The sequence below is a fragment of the Lagopus leucura genome, unplaced genomic scaffold (assembly GCF_019238085.1).
Source record: "Lagopus leucura isolate 7727_CA_CO unplaced genomic scaffold, USGS_WTPT01 Super-Scaffold_100012, whole genome shotgun sequence".
Lineage (NCBI taxonomy): Eukaryota > Metazoa > Chordata > Aves > Galliformes > Phasianidae > Lagopus > Lagopus leucura.
Genome location: NW_024962267.1, coordinates 12,457,733 through 12,473,217, shown reverse-complemented (window position 1 = coordinate 12,473,217; position 15,485 = coordinate 12,457,733). Strand labels below are relative to the sequence as shown.

Below are 15,485 nucleotides of genomic sequence, written 5' to 3'. Positions count from 1 at the left end.
GAGCAGATAATCCTGAGATTGCCCACTGCTCTGTGTAAATGGCCCACTCTTCCCACAACCTGAGAGCTGCCCATTTCTAGTTTTTGTCACAGATGGAGTTTTGCATGGCAGGCAGTCACTCTGCATCCATGGTAAGCTACAGCTCGATATGTTAAGATGAGCCAGCACTGATGCTGATTTTTCCGGTATCCATGCATCACAGCTGAGCTACCACTTTTCTGAATTCTCTCTGTGGGTAACAAATATGAAAGTCAATTCACTGCAAAGCAGAATCAGGAAGCTGTAATGTAGTAGTGCTACCTATCTCCTTAACTGTCTTTTTTTCAAGCATTTCATGATCGGCTCAGTGTTGTTCCTTCCTTTCCACCCCTAACTTCAACCCACTGGTGAGGCCTACAGCAAAGCATGTAGAAGACACCTTTCTGCTGAGAAGTAGTTATGGGGGCAGCACTCTCAGTGATGCTAATGGAAGCTAAATATTGTGGGTAACTTTGAGGTGGGAAAAATGTGTTCATGGCAGGACTTGGTGATCTCAGCAGTGTGCTGTAGGGAAGCACCTTGTGCAAAGCTGGACAAGTGACAAGGGTATCTGCAGCTGTTGTCACTGGTGCTTGGCATGTGGTAGAGGTTGCTGGTTGTACTCATCAGCATTTGTTATAACCTATTCAGATTATTTCAGCAGTGTGACCTACAAGATTCTGGGTGTTTTAAATCAGTGGCTTAGCTCAGGTTTTTCATACAGAGGCACAGTTACATACTAACCAGAGTGGCTAAGACCAATTTTTATGTGACATTTTTCTCAAATAAGTTAATTCCTATTGGAAAAGATGCAAAAACATAAATGTAAGAACAGCACAGTAGCTACAATGCATGCTAAAAACCAGAGAGGAGATGGTAACAAGCCCAGCAATTACGTTTCATAGGTCATCACCTTTTTGCAAAAAGCAAGTGATTGTAAGTGATTGTTATCTATCTCAGAAACAGCATGGCCTTATAAAACATGTCTCTGGCATGCAACTTGTGGAGAATTGTTAGGTCAGTCTATTTAAATCTCTGAGCATCTGAATTTTGTTTTCACAATACAGCCGGTCAAATCCTTCTCAGTCAGGTCTCCTCGCTGCAGATACGTTTCCTGCTCTCGCACAGAGTTGCCCAAGCGCTAGTTAATAGCGACACCAAGTGGTTAAACACTTTATTCCTATGCGACATTTTTCAAATTATTTCCTCCGCGTCATCTTTGATTTTGAAATATCACTGTTGTTTTTATTTTGCTGTTGTGGTTCTGTTTTGAACAGCCCTGATTATGCCAGTGAATATTTTTTTTTTCCCTTTATGCACACAAGTTCTCACTTGTTATATAACCAAACACCATCCTCAGAGTGCTGCTCTGGTTCTTTCTGTCTATATGCTGCTATCCATGTAAAATTTCCTTTCTCTAGTATAGAGAAATCACTGGATTTTAATGAGGTATGTGTTGAGAAAGATATGCAAACAGAAAAGCAGCAACTGCACTGAAATCCTTTGTAGAACAGCAAAAATAAACAGGTAAATCAGCAACATGAGCTATTGGATAGAGAATCTTTAAGGAACAGAGAATCTTCAAGGAACAGAGAATCTGGTCATGCCAGAATAATGCAGCCTTGTTTCTCCTACATGTCTTTTCAAATGGGAGGTATCTAGTGGCAACCTGTTCCCCCGTTTTCTTCCTCGCCAGGGCTCTTGTGAAGGAAGGACAGGGATAAAGCAGCCTGCTTGAAACCCTGCTGACAAAACCAAAATTGATAATACTATTGAATTAGAGCCCACTGCCAGACAGCTATTTATATGGTGGCATCATTCATAAATCCACAAAATAACAGCTCTGATTGTAGTCGTTCCTTTCCTTGTCAATCAGTTAGAGATTCTTGGTGGCCTTATTAGCACCATATTTCTTAAATTTGTGATCGTATACTTCAAAAAGAGCTCTATTAGCCTGAAGTGTTGCTTTCTGCAGCAAGCAAGATGGCTAAGTTGAATTGGTCTGTCTTAACAGCTACCTAAGCAAAAGAATGCCATCTGTAGAAGTCCAATACTCTCATTTTTGTTATAAAAAACAGGGTAAGAGAATAAGTATTGAAAAACGTCTAGGCGAATGACAGTCAGGAAATACCTATCTAGAAAACAAACCTATGGAATTGGCGACTGGGGAGATTAAGAGTGGAGATTACAGGAAAAAAAAAATATGTTAATTTGAACAGAAGTCGTTGGTAAGTCTCTGAGTTAATGGCCAGCCCTGCTACTCACAGGATAAGTAGTAGTTGTGTAATTGCTTGCATTAAAAATGATATCGAAGAAAGTTCAGTTAAAGAAGAGTGAGTAAAGAAATAACTACTTAGGTCAGTCTGCTATTCTTGCTAAAAATAGCATATTTAAGTAACTACTATTTTCTCAGGATTGGCAACTATTCTAACAGCAGACACGAAATTTTTTCCCTAAGTGGATTTTTGGCATAGATAGTAAGCTCTGTACTGTTCGTGTAGGACAAGTGCATTTGTGCCACTGAGTTGGAGGTGACAGTGTTTTTTGATGGTGCCCTTGTTATCTCAGTAATTGTCAGCTCCCTTGCCAGTGTAATGAACTAGTGGAGCAAAATACAGTTGATGCCAGTGGAATTGTGAGGATTCAACTAATTCAACTGCTACTGCAGAAGCTGCTGCTGTGTCAGGATGAATGGAGACAAAACTGCAGGGGATACACCTTTAAAAGGAGGAAAGGAGAAACCATCCTAAGGAAAGAGCAGGATAATCATAAGAGGCCTATATGCATTTTATATGATTGGCTATAGTGTATGCTCTAGTTCAACAGTGTAGCATACAGGGTTTTTTGAATTTCAGTAAATACTGTGTTTGAGTATTGCTGTGAAGTTTTGATGTTTCTTGCAAATAAACTGCTATCAGTAAGTTCTTGAGTTTTCCAGGTAAAAATGTTAGTACAGCATCATTCCAGTGATGTGGTTACACACAGACACGTGTAAGTTCCTTGAATGCCCGTTATCTGGTGGTTCTTTACCAAGCTGTTCTTCAGGTAATTCCGTTTAATGTCTCAGCAAGCTGTGCATGGTAGTAGCCCAATTTTATAAGACGCAGAATAAGGTTTGCTGTTCATAGACACTTCCATAATCTTTAGATTATGAAACCAGCATTGATTTTTGTACATGACTTCATGGAGTCATAGAAGCCATGGACCATGAAGTCCAACTCCTGGCTGCACACAGGACCTCGCAATTCAAAATCAGACCATGTATCTGAGAGTGTCATCCAGGCACTTGAACTCCAGCAAGCTTGGTGCCATGACCACATTCCTGGGAAGCCTGTACCAGTGTCTGACCACCCTCTCAGTGAAGTACCTTTTTGCGATAGCCAACCTGACCCTCTCCTGCTACAGCTTCATGCTATTCCCTTGGGTTCTATCCCTGTTACCATAGAGCAGAGATCTCTGTCCCAGCATTCCCCATCATGAGGGAGCCATGGGCCACAATTAGGCCTCTCCTCAGCCTCCTCTTCTCTGGGCTGAGCAAACAAGGGGACTTCAGCCGCTCCTCATAAGTCTTCCCTTCTAGACTCTTCACCATCTTTCTAGCACTCCTTTGGACATTCTCGAGTAGTTTTATGTCCTTCGTGTACTGTGGATTCCAAACCTGCTGGAGGTACTGCACAGTACTCAAGGTGCGGCTGCGCCAGTGCAGTGTAGAGTGGGAAAATCACTTCACTTGACTGGCTAGCAGCATTGTGCTTGATGCACCCCAGGATGTGATTGGCCTTCCTGGCCTGGGCACACTGTTGATTCCTGTTCAACTTGCTGCTACCCAATTTTTCTTTCAGCAGGGCTGCTCTCCTGTATCTCATCCTGCAGTACGTTTGTATAGCCAGGATCTTTCTCAAGTGCAGAATCAGGGACTTAGTCTTATTATCTTTCAGCTTTAGATAAAATTTAGTAAAATTTCTGGGTATAGGCCATGGGTTCAACATTAGTTACCTCTCACTGGCAATGCACCGTTGCATAAAAGTTCTTTTTCAGTTGTGACTTTGCATACTGTACCACAACGCAATCTTATATTTTAGAGCATCTGCTTGTCCAGAAAGAAGTGATTGTTTTATGTATTTAGTGCCCCTAATGACAAATATGTGACTCAGCTATTTCTGTCCATGCCTCTCAGTGTTCACCATTTCAAGAAACAGCAGTTGTTTTGTTGCCAGAATTGCTTGATTTCCATAGAGATTTGATGCCCACTCATTGTCAATGCTGAAATTAATGTAATAAGAAATTTCACAAGAAAGGCTGTAAAAAGAGCTGCTTATGCTATAAAAAGAATTCCATATGGCTTCACATTTCCCACACTGAAAATCCTTTTGCTATTCCTCATTCATGCTTTATCAAGTTGAGAGCTATATTACCATTCTTCTCTTTGAAAGGGCATTGGAGATAGCACAAATTAAAAAGTGTAAATGCAAGAGAAAAACTTAACTGTTTTTAATTAGTGGCAAGCTAGGCCTGTCTCAAATTTATAGAATCATAGAATTATCCTGGTTGGAAAGGATCTTTGGAGATCATCCACTGAAACCCCATTGCTAAAGCAGGTTCCCTGGAGCAGGTTGCACAGCAAAGTGTCCAGGCTGGTCTTGAACATCTAGGAGGATCTTGAATGTACTAGGAGGTGTTTTGAGAAGATGCTATTTATCTGGAAGAGGAACTACATTTTCATGTATTTAATTATTCATAAGTCATATTCTGTAGTGGTTCACACCTGCAAATATCAAGAGAGTTCCAAGACCCCAGGCAGCAGTCATTGGAAGATAAGCATTGAATTTCTTTCCCAGTGTTGTAAGAATTGAGCAACGTGAAACTTGCGTTTTTCAAGTTAGAGAATCAGGAAGAAGGGTGTACTTGGGATGTTTGCTGTAAAGCAAATTTAAGATCTTGAGGAAAAAAATTACCTTATCTTTCAAGATCCAGGCAGGCTTTGTGACATATGAGGTACCATATGGGATGCTGCTGAGTCGTGGGACTTGTTTCAGCTCTTGCTGAGGCTATCTAAGAGATATTTTGAGATGTTTTCATACAGTTTGCAGAAGTTAATAAAATATCGTATGAAACAGCTTCTGAATTAATCAAAAGCATTTTGAGTCTCTCCTCAAACCATAGAAAAGAAAGGCTGAAAGCTGCTGAAGATTGATTAGCCTCCTGTGAGAAGCTATTTTTTTAAGATTCTGATTGCATATTTGGGAAGGGTCCTGCAAAGCTGTGAAAGAGTCACCCTTAAGTCCTGACAGCAGTTCTTAGAGCTCGCTCCCTCAGTCATTAAGAGTTATGAGCTGGTTTTTGGGTTAGACAGCTGAATCAAGCGAAGGTACAGCTTGTGGGTTTGGGAGTTTGAAAGAGTTACCCTGTTTCATTGTCAAGAAAACCTATTCTTGCTTAGTGAAGTCAACTTTTCTATACTTACAAATTCTTTCTTAACAAGAAAATCATCAGATAATGCTAACCCAAAACCGCAGCACATTTGCCATTTTCTCATTGTAGTAAACTGTTGAAGTTTTCAAATATTTTTATAAGACTGTATCAACTAAAGGCTCATTACTTTAACAGAGAATTACATCATAGAAATTTTAAAAGAATCTATCCTTTCTATACAGGTACAATATGATCATCTCCCTCCTGGGATAAGTGAGCTCTTAGATACAGAATTTCTATGGAAAATTCTGCCAACTTAGAATATGTTTAAGGGAAATGTCTTAAGTAGCCTAAAAGTAACTGAGCAGATAGAAACCTACTGGCAATTATATGTCAACAATAAAATAAAACCCAAAGTTCTGTCTCTTAATGATGTACAAGTGATATATGACAAAAGACTGCGTTCTTAATTAGGAGATGATATATAGTTAATGCGTAATACTCAAAGTGCCTTATCTGAATACTTCATAGAATAGCTACTTTTTCCAAAGCATCCTCTTACACTTTGCATTAACTAAGTACATTGTAAGGGTTAAACCAGCATCAGCCCTTATTATTGTACATTACTAATTGGCAGGACATAAATGACTATTCATTATTTTCAGTGAGATGATTATGCATGAGGTCTTAGCAAATCATTTAATGAAATCATCATGCTGTGCATGTTAACATTATAGCAGTATCTTACTCACAAGGGGCAGAGAGAAAAAGAATCATTAATGAAGGACAGAAAATGAAAAAAAAACTAACTTCTTTTTCTCCTGGAAGTAAAATGCCTTGTGAAAGAAAACAGGAGAATTGAAACCAATTTTATTCCTAGGTTTTCTAATTTACCATACTAGTAAGTGCTACCAATCAACACAGGACTCCCAGCTCTTTGAGTAGGTGCTGCATGTTTTGTCTTGCTTTTGAGACTCTTAGGCATTCAAAGCCTGCAGACCAGTGGTCTCTCTGTCTGGGGGACACTTTAATCAGACTTCTTGGAGGAAAAAAAAAATAGCTTCTGCAGTTTGTAATCTTTAAAGAGATATCTGAAATTTTCATTTTAGTTCATTGATGCATGGAGAATAAGATTGAGTTCACTCAATTTTATTTCAGCACTGTTGACCGCTTTTCACATATACCAAGTGAGTTATTTCACTCCTGTATACTTCTACTTTTATTTACCATGACACCCAATGAAGGTGTCCTTTGTGTTTCTCTTATAAAAAAAAAAAAAAGACTGATAGACATCAACAGAAAATTGAAATAAGAGGCACTTGAATAAATTCCTGCATCCAAGAATAGAATAAACTGGCTTAATGTGCTTTCAACACCCAACTTTTTATGGTTATGCTGCATCAAGGTAAATCAATACTTAGTGAGCTCATAACTCTTCTCTTAATTTAGTGGAAATGCAAGTGGAAATATTTTGGAAAATCTCCAAGCAATAAGTAGCATACTTGAGCAGTCCTGTACGTTTTTTTAATGTTATTATATAGAAATTTTTCAAATATGCATGGTTATTCTTTTTGCTTGCTTTTCATACTTTGGAAAATAAATCCAACAGATTTATTTTACTTACGGTATAGATTGGACCAAAATACCGACAGAAGATTTATCCTTTTATATTGTGTGACTGAGTATCTCCACTGAAAATTTGTTGTGAAATCCGTAGTAAGACACAATAGTCTTTGTGATTGAAAAATATCTGGCGTTCTGGTACACCTTAATGAATACTTCAAAAACCTCTGAGTTTAATTTAGATTTTCTATGATATTCTGTAAGTGTTTCGTTACAGCTATGTTTCCTTCAGCACTGCAGGTATTTCTTGAAACTGTGTGAATGAAAATGCATTGAGACCCTGTCATCGAAAATCATTTACATCCTTGTCCCTGTGGTAGTGAACTCACATATTCAAAGACAAGAAGAAATGACCAATTCAGAGACACTGGGTGCAAGAATTGTGCTTCTAGATACCAGAACTAAGAAAAGAATGTTTTTCTTTTGTCCCATTTTCTACAACTACAAAATATTAGCAAGTACTTCTGAAAGAGGGGAAGTACAGATCTGTTGGAAGTCCATAGACTTTTCAGGCCCTGTGGACTAGGTAGAGTTAGCCACTCTAGCAGTAATGAAAGAGCAATATGAACCTGTGTTAGAGTAAGAAAAATATTAGCAAGGGTTGCAGATGGATCATCAGAGATGGTTTAACTTGTCGAGAACATATGTGCTTATTGTAATTATATTTATGTAAAGAAAACCTACTTAGAGGTTCTTCTAAGATGCCTACCCTGGTTAGTTCTCCACTGGCAGCTGTACTCCGATGTTTTTCATACATAACCATTTCTGATCCTGCCAAAGGCAGCATTCCCACTGCACTGAGAACATAAACATTTACTGATGTTTATTCCTGTGAAAGTTTTGCATTTAAAATACACCTTTTTCAAAGCTTTCTAAAATCTTGAGCTCAAATCAATAATTACATGGTTCTTACCTCATTCATTATTTTCTGTAATGCCTACTGTATTTTATACATCACTTTCAGATAAGTAACCCTATCTGCATATACTGAGGCTACTTTCAGCAACTGCCACTTGTTGCTTTTCTCCTGTTTGCCCTGTCTCCTAGAGACTTGACGGTCAGGTACCAGCTTGTGATCTCCAGAAGCCTCTGCCCTGAGCAGCAGGGCTGCACATGGCTGCTCAAGTGTGAGCAGGGGCTTTGCTGATGCAGAGGTTCCTCTCAGGGGACTTCATCAACTGCTGTCATATCCTTGCCATATCACCTCCAAACACACAGCAATGCTATTTAAAATGGTAAGGTTTTGCTAGTCCAAAAAGCCGTTATTTGGAAATAGTGTCATGGATAGTGTTCAGAACAAGATTGGGCTTAAACAGCTTGGAGTTCAGGGAGCATCTCCTCTGTAATGTACAGTTGGCTGCCGTATCAGGAACGAACTGCACAAGACTCCAGGGCCATGGATGGCAGGGAGATGGGGATGGGTTTTTGCAGCTGAAGTGAAAAGTGTTGATGGAGAAAATGATTTTTTGTTGAAAAGAGTATCCTTCTGAATTTTTTTTTTTTTGAGACAAAAAAAAAATTAAATTGCTGGTCTAATGAAGAATTATATGTGGAAAAAGTATTTTTCCTAAATCTTTTGTCCCTTTAAAAAATGTCCATGCTCAAATGGAAAATGTTATTTTGAACAAAGCTTTCTTCAAATTTGAAACATTTTCTGTAAAATTCTCTGCCTTCCTTGTCTAAAACTATTTGCCAATTTTGAAAATACTTTTAGCTTCCTGAAATTAAAATGAGTTGCAAACTTCCTGCTAAGCAAAGAAAAATTTTGCCCATCTCTTTGCCAGATACCTTAAAACCCAGCAAAAAGGAGAGGTAATTGCACTTCCTGCAAGCTCATCTATACAATTAATTAGGTAGTAAAGATGGGCATGACTCCCAGCTCTGAATTAAGGCAGCCTGTTTATTTTATTTTATTTATTTATTTTTTTTTTTACATATTCCAGCACTATGACAGAGTTGCCTTCCGGCCTTCCAGATTTTTTTCATAACTAAGAGCTGGAAATAGTGCCTTATTTTCCTATTAACAATCTGAGATTCTGTTGCAATCGTGTTACTGTAGGTGCTGGCTTTGAAGTCTTCAGTATGTACTGCTTTATCCCTTAATCAGGGTCTGATGATAGCCTGGATAAGGCTTCCAATTAAATACACTGTGAAATGGTTGCTGTGATTTTTCAAGTGAGCAGCTGTATGAAACTGGGGCAGTCCCATCACCTGCTCCCTCTGCCCAGCACTGAGATATGGCAGCTCAGCATCAGGACACTGATCAGTTCTGGGTGGCAAAGGGGAGTTGCAGGTGTCTGAATACATTCGTGCAGACGGATTGGAAGAGCAATGTTTTACAAAGCGCAGCTGAAACTTTTTCCAGATAGTTTTGTACTTCCTTGGCTTGGCCGGTGACTGGAAGAGCAGAGGGAATTTTTTCCATCCCTAGGCTTTACAGCTTATCCAGCTGCAGCCCGTCTGGTCTCATTGCTAATTTTCATAGCATCACTGTTATGGTTTCCATAACAAAGTACAGCCTCATCTTTTTGATCTGGCTTTTATTAACACTGTGAAAGAAACAGAAGTTGAGGTTCCCATGCAGGAGCCCTGCATGTATGTGTGCTGTGAACCAGACAGAACAAAGTGTTTCCTGTCTTCAGGCTGCTCTCAGAAACAGAACATTTGACTTTATGAAAACAGAAATCTCAGTTCTTAACTTCTGTATGCTCCATGACTATATCTAAGTGAAAGCTCTTTTAGCCTATCCGTTCTGCACACTGGGTGCACACATTACTTTTCTATTTCAGTTAAAGGAATAAGGATTGGCATCTGTCAAGAGACACTTTCCTTTATTTCAGGAACACTTGAAAATGTGAAATAATTGGCTAAAAATACACAAGATCTAATACATACCTTAACCAGGAACCCCCATCCTGTCACTCTTTAGTCCTCTTCACATCTTTCTCCTTGGTTCAGCGGTCTGTGTGGTAGAGAGCAGCTCCAACTTGCATTTCAGTAGCAGTTTGCCTGCTAAGGGGGAACTGTGGTGGGAAGTGCTCTGGGTTTGTGAAAAATAGTGCCCTAAGGTGGCAAAATTAAAGCATCCTGAACTGGAGAACGTTTTTGAAAGTTTGTTCCTGCATACCTTGATGAGACCCTGACTGAAGCTACTGCCACAGGTATATTTGGGTGTACTCATCTTTTGTCTTAGCAAGCACTGTGTCTGTTACACTTTCAAAATCTCCATCTTCCCTTTCCTATGTGCAAGTGAGGGGAAAGAAAGGAAAAAAAATGCCCAAATGCTCATAATGCTCCATTTCAAAAGGGAATAAGTGTTTACAAAGTAGAATCACAGTGAGGGATGGCTGTTTTTACCCAAAAATGAGGTGTAGGTCAGAATGTCAAATACTACAATATAGTCCTGAAACCACTGTACTAAATGGAAGGTAAATGAGAAAATATGTTAAGTGTATGTTCCTTAAAAGACAACCATTTTGATTAAACACAACTAATTGCTTTTAGCCTTCTGGCAAACTGAAGAAAATAACTGCCTTCAAAATTTATTGTTTCTTTCTTTTCCATGAAGCTATCCAACAGAACTCTAACCTGCAGGCAAGGTTAATGTAAGAGCTAGGTTGTCAGGGCTGCAGGATGCAGCTGATGGAACAAATCTTCCCCAAGCCTGATCTGATTTCTCCTCACTGGAAGCACTCAAGGCCAGGCTGGATGGGGCTGTGAGCAACCTGATCTAGTGGGAAACGTCACTGCCTATAGCAAGGGGTTGGAACCAGATGATCTCAAATGTCCCTTCCAAACCAAACCATTGTATGATTCTGTGAAGAGGTTCAAGACATGAATAAATGCTTGGGTGTATCAAGACTGGAGTAAAGGCAAAAGTAGTTTGGATTAAGCGTTCTTGCTGCACAAACAGCTTTTTATTTTTTTTCATTGAGGGTATAAGTGGGTAACTATGTTAATGTTCCTGGTATTGCTAACAAGAGGCCCTTTAACATCTCTGAATAGTCAAGTATCCTACTGGACAAATTTGGCAGGAGACCACTGGGAATCTTTCATTTTTGTTTTCACCAATAATAAATTAAAATTAATATATTCAAGTACATTGATGTGATAGCCAGATCCACGTGAGGCATTCCAGGTAGGTTTTAGTAGTTGCTTGCTGACTTTTTTCCAAATTGTTACAAGTGGACTATCCTTTTCTGTTGGAAAAGTATATCATTGGTCCCTAAAAACTACAGTAACTCTACAGTTAAAAAACAGGTGCTTTATGAGAGACCAGATGCATGTAATCTGAGCATGTAATCTCTTTCTATCATCAGAGTTCTTCAGAAGTCTTTTCCAAGTCTTCTCTGGATGCTGTTTGCAATACCTGAGTAATGGGGATCAGAACAGTATTTTAAACAAAACACTCCAAGAAACAAACAAACAAAACAACCCACACCATTACCAATGCATTTAGCTGTATTACAGTCCCACTTGCTGCATGAATATGCTTTTATAGCCCACACTACCGGTGTTGATTTGTCCATAGAGCTGTGCTCTTTTGAGATGCTACCCTGGATTTCTAAAAGGAGATTTGGTGTACATCAACTTTATTGATGTCAGTACAATGCATTCCCATACAAATAAATATACCTTGGATGGGAGATTCTTCTGCTACAGCATGAAGACATGCAGGTTGAGTTTAGGTGATTCATGACTCATTCTCTTTCTGCATTTGACTTCACTAGTAGACTAACAGTAATAAGATAAACTACAGCCTCAATGTCCTCTGCAAATTGGACTTCTGTGGAAATTTATTTCAAATCTATACTCTAAGACATATTTTTATGTACTGTAAACTGCAGTTGTAAGTAGGCAGAACGGCCTGTCAGAAAAGTGCAGAATAACTCCCCAAACTTCAACACCAAGTTTGCTGCCTTAGAAACAAGGCTGCCATTTGAGATTCTATTAAAAGTTAGTAAGAGAGGAGGGCCTACCCTTCACTGAGAAAGGTTACAAGGTGAAACTATGAGGGAACACTGTTTTGGCATTTTGTCCTAGGTGAGAGGCTATAGATAGCTAAAGATTTTAAGGAGAGATTGCACCTGAAGTGGCAAATGAGAGGAACCTTTTTTTCTGAGCTTACCCTGTAGCTGGGCTCAGTGTGAAGATATTTAAAGAAAGACATGTTTACCAGCTGTCTACATATGAAAAACATAATGGGACAAAGAAGAGTGGAGTGCTTGAAGCTTAAGAAAACCAAGCCTTCATAGCCGAAGGATTACAAAATATCCAAGTTGCAAAAGAATTTTAAAGTAAAATTTAGAAACTGCTCAATGTAAATGCTGGTAATAGCATTCTCACTCACACAGCTGCCCTATTTAAAAAAAAACGCTGTTAGAAACTAGGGTGTGTTTTTTTTTTTTACATGACTGGAATATTCATAAATTGGTGACTAGTACAACTAAATCTCATCTAAATTAGCTCCTTATAGATTTACAATGGATGTCCCTCTCAATGGAAGTTTCCATAGTTACAGCACAGTTCTGCACGGAGCACACTTTGATCACAAACTGTTCACATTTATATACAAGTAGTCTGAATGTATTTTTTTCAGCTTCATTGGAAATGAGACCAACAAGTCTTAAAGGAGAATTCATTGTCTGTGCCTGGGCACAGCAATGGTCCCAGGAGAATTCTTTACTGCCCCCCTTTTCTTAGGATAGTCAGCTATCACTGGGCCTTGGGGAACTTTGATGCTGTGAGGTGACTACAGGTGCTGTTGAGGATATAGAGTGGCAAAAGTGATATGGAGGGAAAAAGTGTTTCTAAAAAAATAATAATATATTGTCATTGCATTTATAAATTACACAATGCCTTTACAGCTCAACTTCAGAGCCGTCTTGCTGGAAGAAGACACAAAACCTGTTCTTCATTCCTCCTTCCATGATATCTTTGTCTTTTCTAATGATTTTGTACATTTGTACTGGCTCAGACATAGCTGCTGTTTAGAATATTATTTCGGATACAATTCTGCAATTCTGAAATTGATTGAGAGCTATTTCTTTTCATTAGTTTGATAAATTCAGAAAATAAACCAGTTTTTTTTATGACTTTGCTTTTGATCCTTATATAACTAATCTGTCTTAAGCTTTCTTGGCATGATTTGAGAGCTGGGACGCATTCTTTTTTTCTTCTCCCTGTTTCTGTACTAGTCCCTCATAATTAATATCAACTAGAAAAACCTGCAGGAGGCCTAGGCTCCTCTCTGAATCCATTTCCAAGATACAATTCGTTATGTTTAATTGCAAGTAGAGTGTCAGAGGCAAGATGGAAAATTAAGTGTCCTAAACATCTTGGCATGTAATGGAAATTACGCTCTAACCACTGTTATGCCTTTCAAAATATTGCTCTGTTCCTAAAGCTATCTGTTGAAATTGCTGTCCATTTCCAAGTTTTTCTATGTCCAAACACCTAGACATTTAATGCAAAATTAGCTCACAACAGTACTGGGAGGAACCCTGGTCTTGAATCTGATTCACCTCTTTCCTTGTATTCATCAAAAAAGAAACATTGATTTAGTAGCTTGATATGCAGGAGTTTCAAAATGCTCTCTGGTCAGTTTGGGAGGTGGCCATTTAAAAATGAATTTCTAAGCTTAGTTAATTATTGGTGTATTGAACCTGTCACTCACTGGCACTGTTTCCACTATTTTAATGATTTCCAGAATCTTCTAGTAGAGAATGAAGGATCTTAGTGGAGTTATTTTCTTTGTCTTTCAGCAGTTGGAAAATCTAATCGCTGCTAAAATTCTTCGGGGCTTTTATTAAGTTGCTCTGATTTATATAATTTGCCATGAAGTTCATTAAAGGCTTCATTAATTTTTCACCAATCTGTAACAGTCTTATCACTGCTGTTTTTATTAGCTGAGATATAATTAACTAGGTTTGACTTTTTTAATTTGGGGGCAAGTCATTTACCTGCCCTCTCACCACTTTCATAATAATTACATTTTGCTTTGTCAGATTTGAAATGGTTCTCTTCTGATCCATCAGTTCCAGTGATTAGGACCCTCTATTTCAGACCAAGCGTTTGTGCTGACATTTTCATCTGAGCAGTTCATGTTCTCATTCTCATTATCTGACTGGATCGTTATTTTTTTTCTCTTTCCAGAAGAATCATGTGTTTTGATACTTCCAAAGCTAAAAAGGCAAGACCTGCAGCTCGACCACATACCCTGGATAGATTGATGTCAACCCCAAGTTCTGTTGGTGTATGTCCATCTGCCTTCCAGAAGCTCAGTGGCTCATTCTTGGAACCAGAAAACAAGAAAACCCTGCAGAGGTATGTTGCATATTAGACTACAAGCCAGGGCACTGATAACAAGTGTTTTATAGGGTAGGATTCTTTAACAACTTTATGTGCTCTGGTAAAGCTTTTCCACACCCCCTTACACCATCATCTGTGGTATTCCATCAGTCCTTTGCACTTGACTTCAAATCTCTGCCAGTGATTTGCAGAGCACTAGCATTGTTGGGTGCATGGCTCCATGCACCTACTGAAGGCCTGGAAGATCACTTGGACCGTTCTGTCTGTGATGGACCAGGGCACAAGTGCCAGCCTAAGGGCCTGATTTCTAACTGCCAAATAAAGATAAGATATGAGCAAGTAAGTTCGTTCATGTCTTGAATGAAAGACATGACTGGTTGGAGGAGAGAGATGATTATTTCTCCTTTGCTGACATGTCTGTTTCTTGCTGAAAGAGGGTGGGGCTGAGAGTGTTGGTCTGTTCACACTGAGTCAGCAGGCCTTTCCTTTGCATCTTAAAGCATAATCAGCTAAGTGGTTCTCACAGAAGCACTTTTGGCAATGTATAGGGCTGGCAAGAAGCCTGCTGTGCACTCTTGCTGAAGCTCCCATAACTGTGTTATAGGATTACTTTCTGTTTCTTTGTGCATGTTTCACATAGAGTTCTGCCTCACTTCAGTATGTCAGATCTCATGGGCTGGTAAGGATTGGGAAGAAGATGGAAATAAGTGATGTGAAGATAGAGCACCCCTTCTGTTTGGTTGTGTTTCAGTGTTGTGTAATCAATGAACGTACAGATGTTATAGTTATGAAATATACCAGAGTTTGGCTACGCAGTTATTATACCAAAACAGGATAGAATGTTTACCTGTATCTTGGGCTCTCTATGAAACTCCAGAGGAGGGGATCTCCAGAAGAGATCTTTTCCTACTGGTAGCCAGCTCTTAAATGGGTCTAGGAGAGGTGGAGCTGGGCTCTGCCCCTTCCAGCCTCCCGTGGCTGACTCAGTGCTCGCTTCAGGTGATCAATCAGAGGTTGAGGCTGTGATTCAGCAGCTCCCATACAAGTGCAGGAGTCATTTACTGTTTTTTCTAAATTTGTATGATGTAAATAATAAATATAAGTAGGTATTAAAGGCAGGA

General features: G+C 39.1%; 1 long non-coding RNA gene across 1 annotated transcript in view; it reads left to right on the top strand.

Moving 5' to 3' along the window:
- Positions 1–14,343, top strand: part of LOC122181919 — a 109,389-nt gene extending 95,046 nt beyond the window's left edge. The window contains exon 5 of the long non-coding RNA XR_006179625.1: positions 14,209–14,343. This is a non-coding gene — a long non-coding RNA (uncharacterized LOC122181919). The remainder of the gene's footprint in view (positions 1–14,208) is intronic.
- Positions 14,344–15,485: the final 1,142 nt, after the last annotated feature.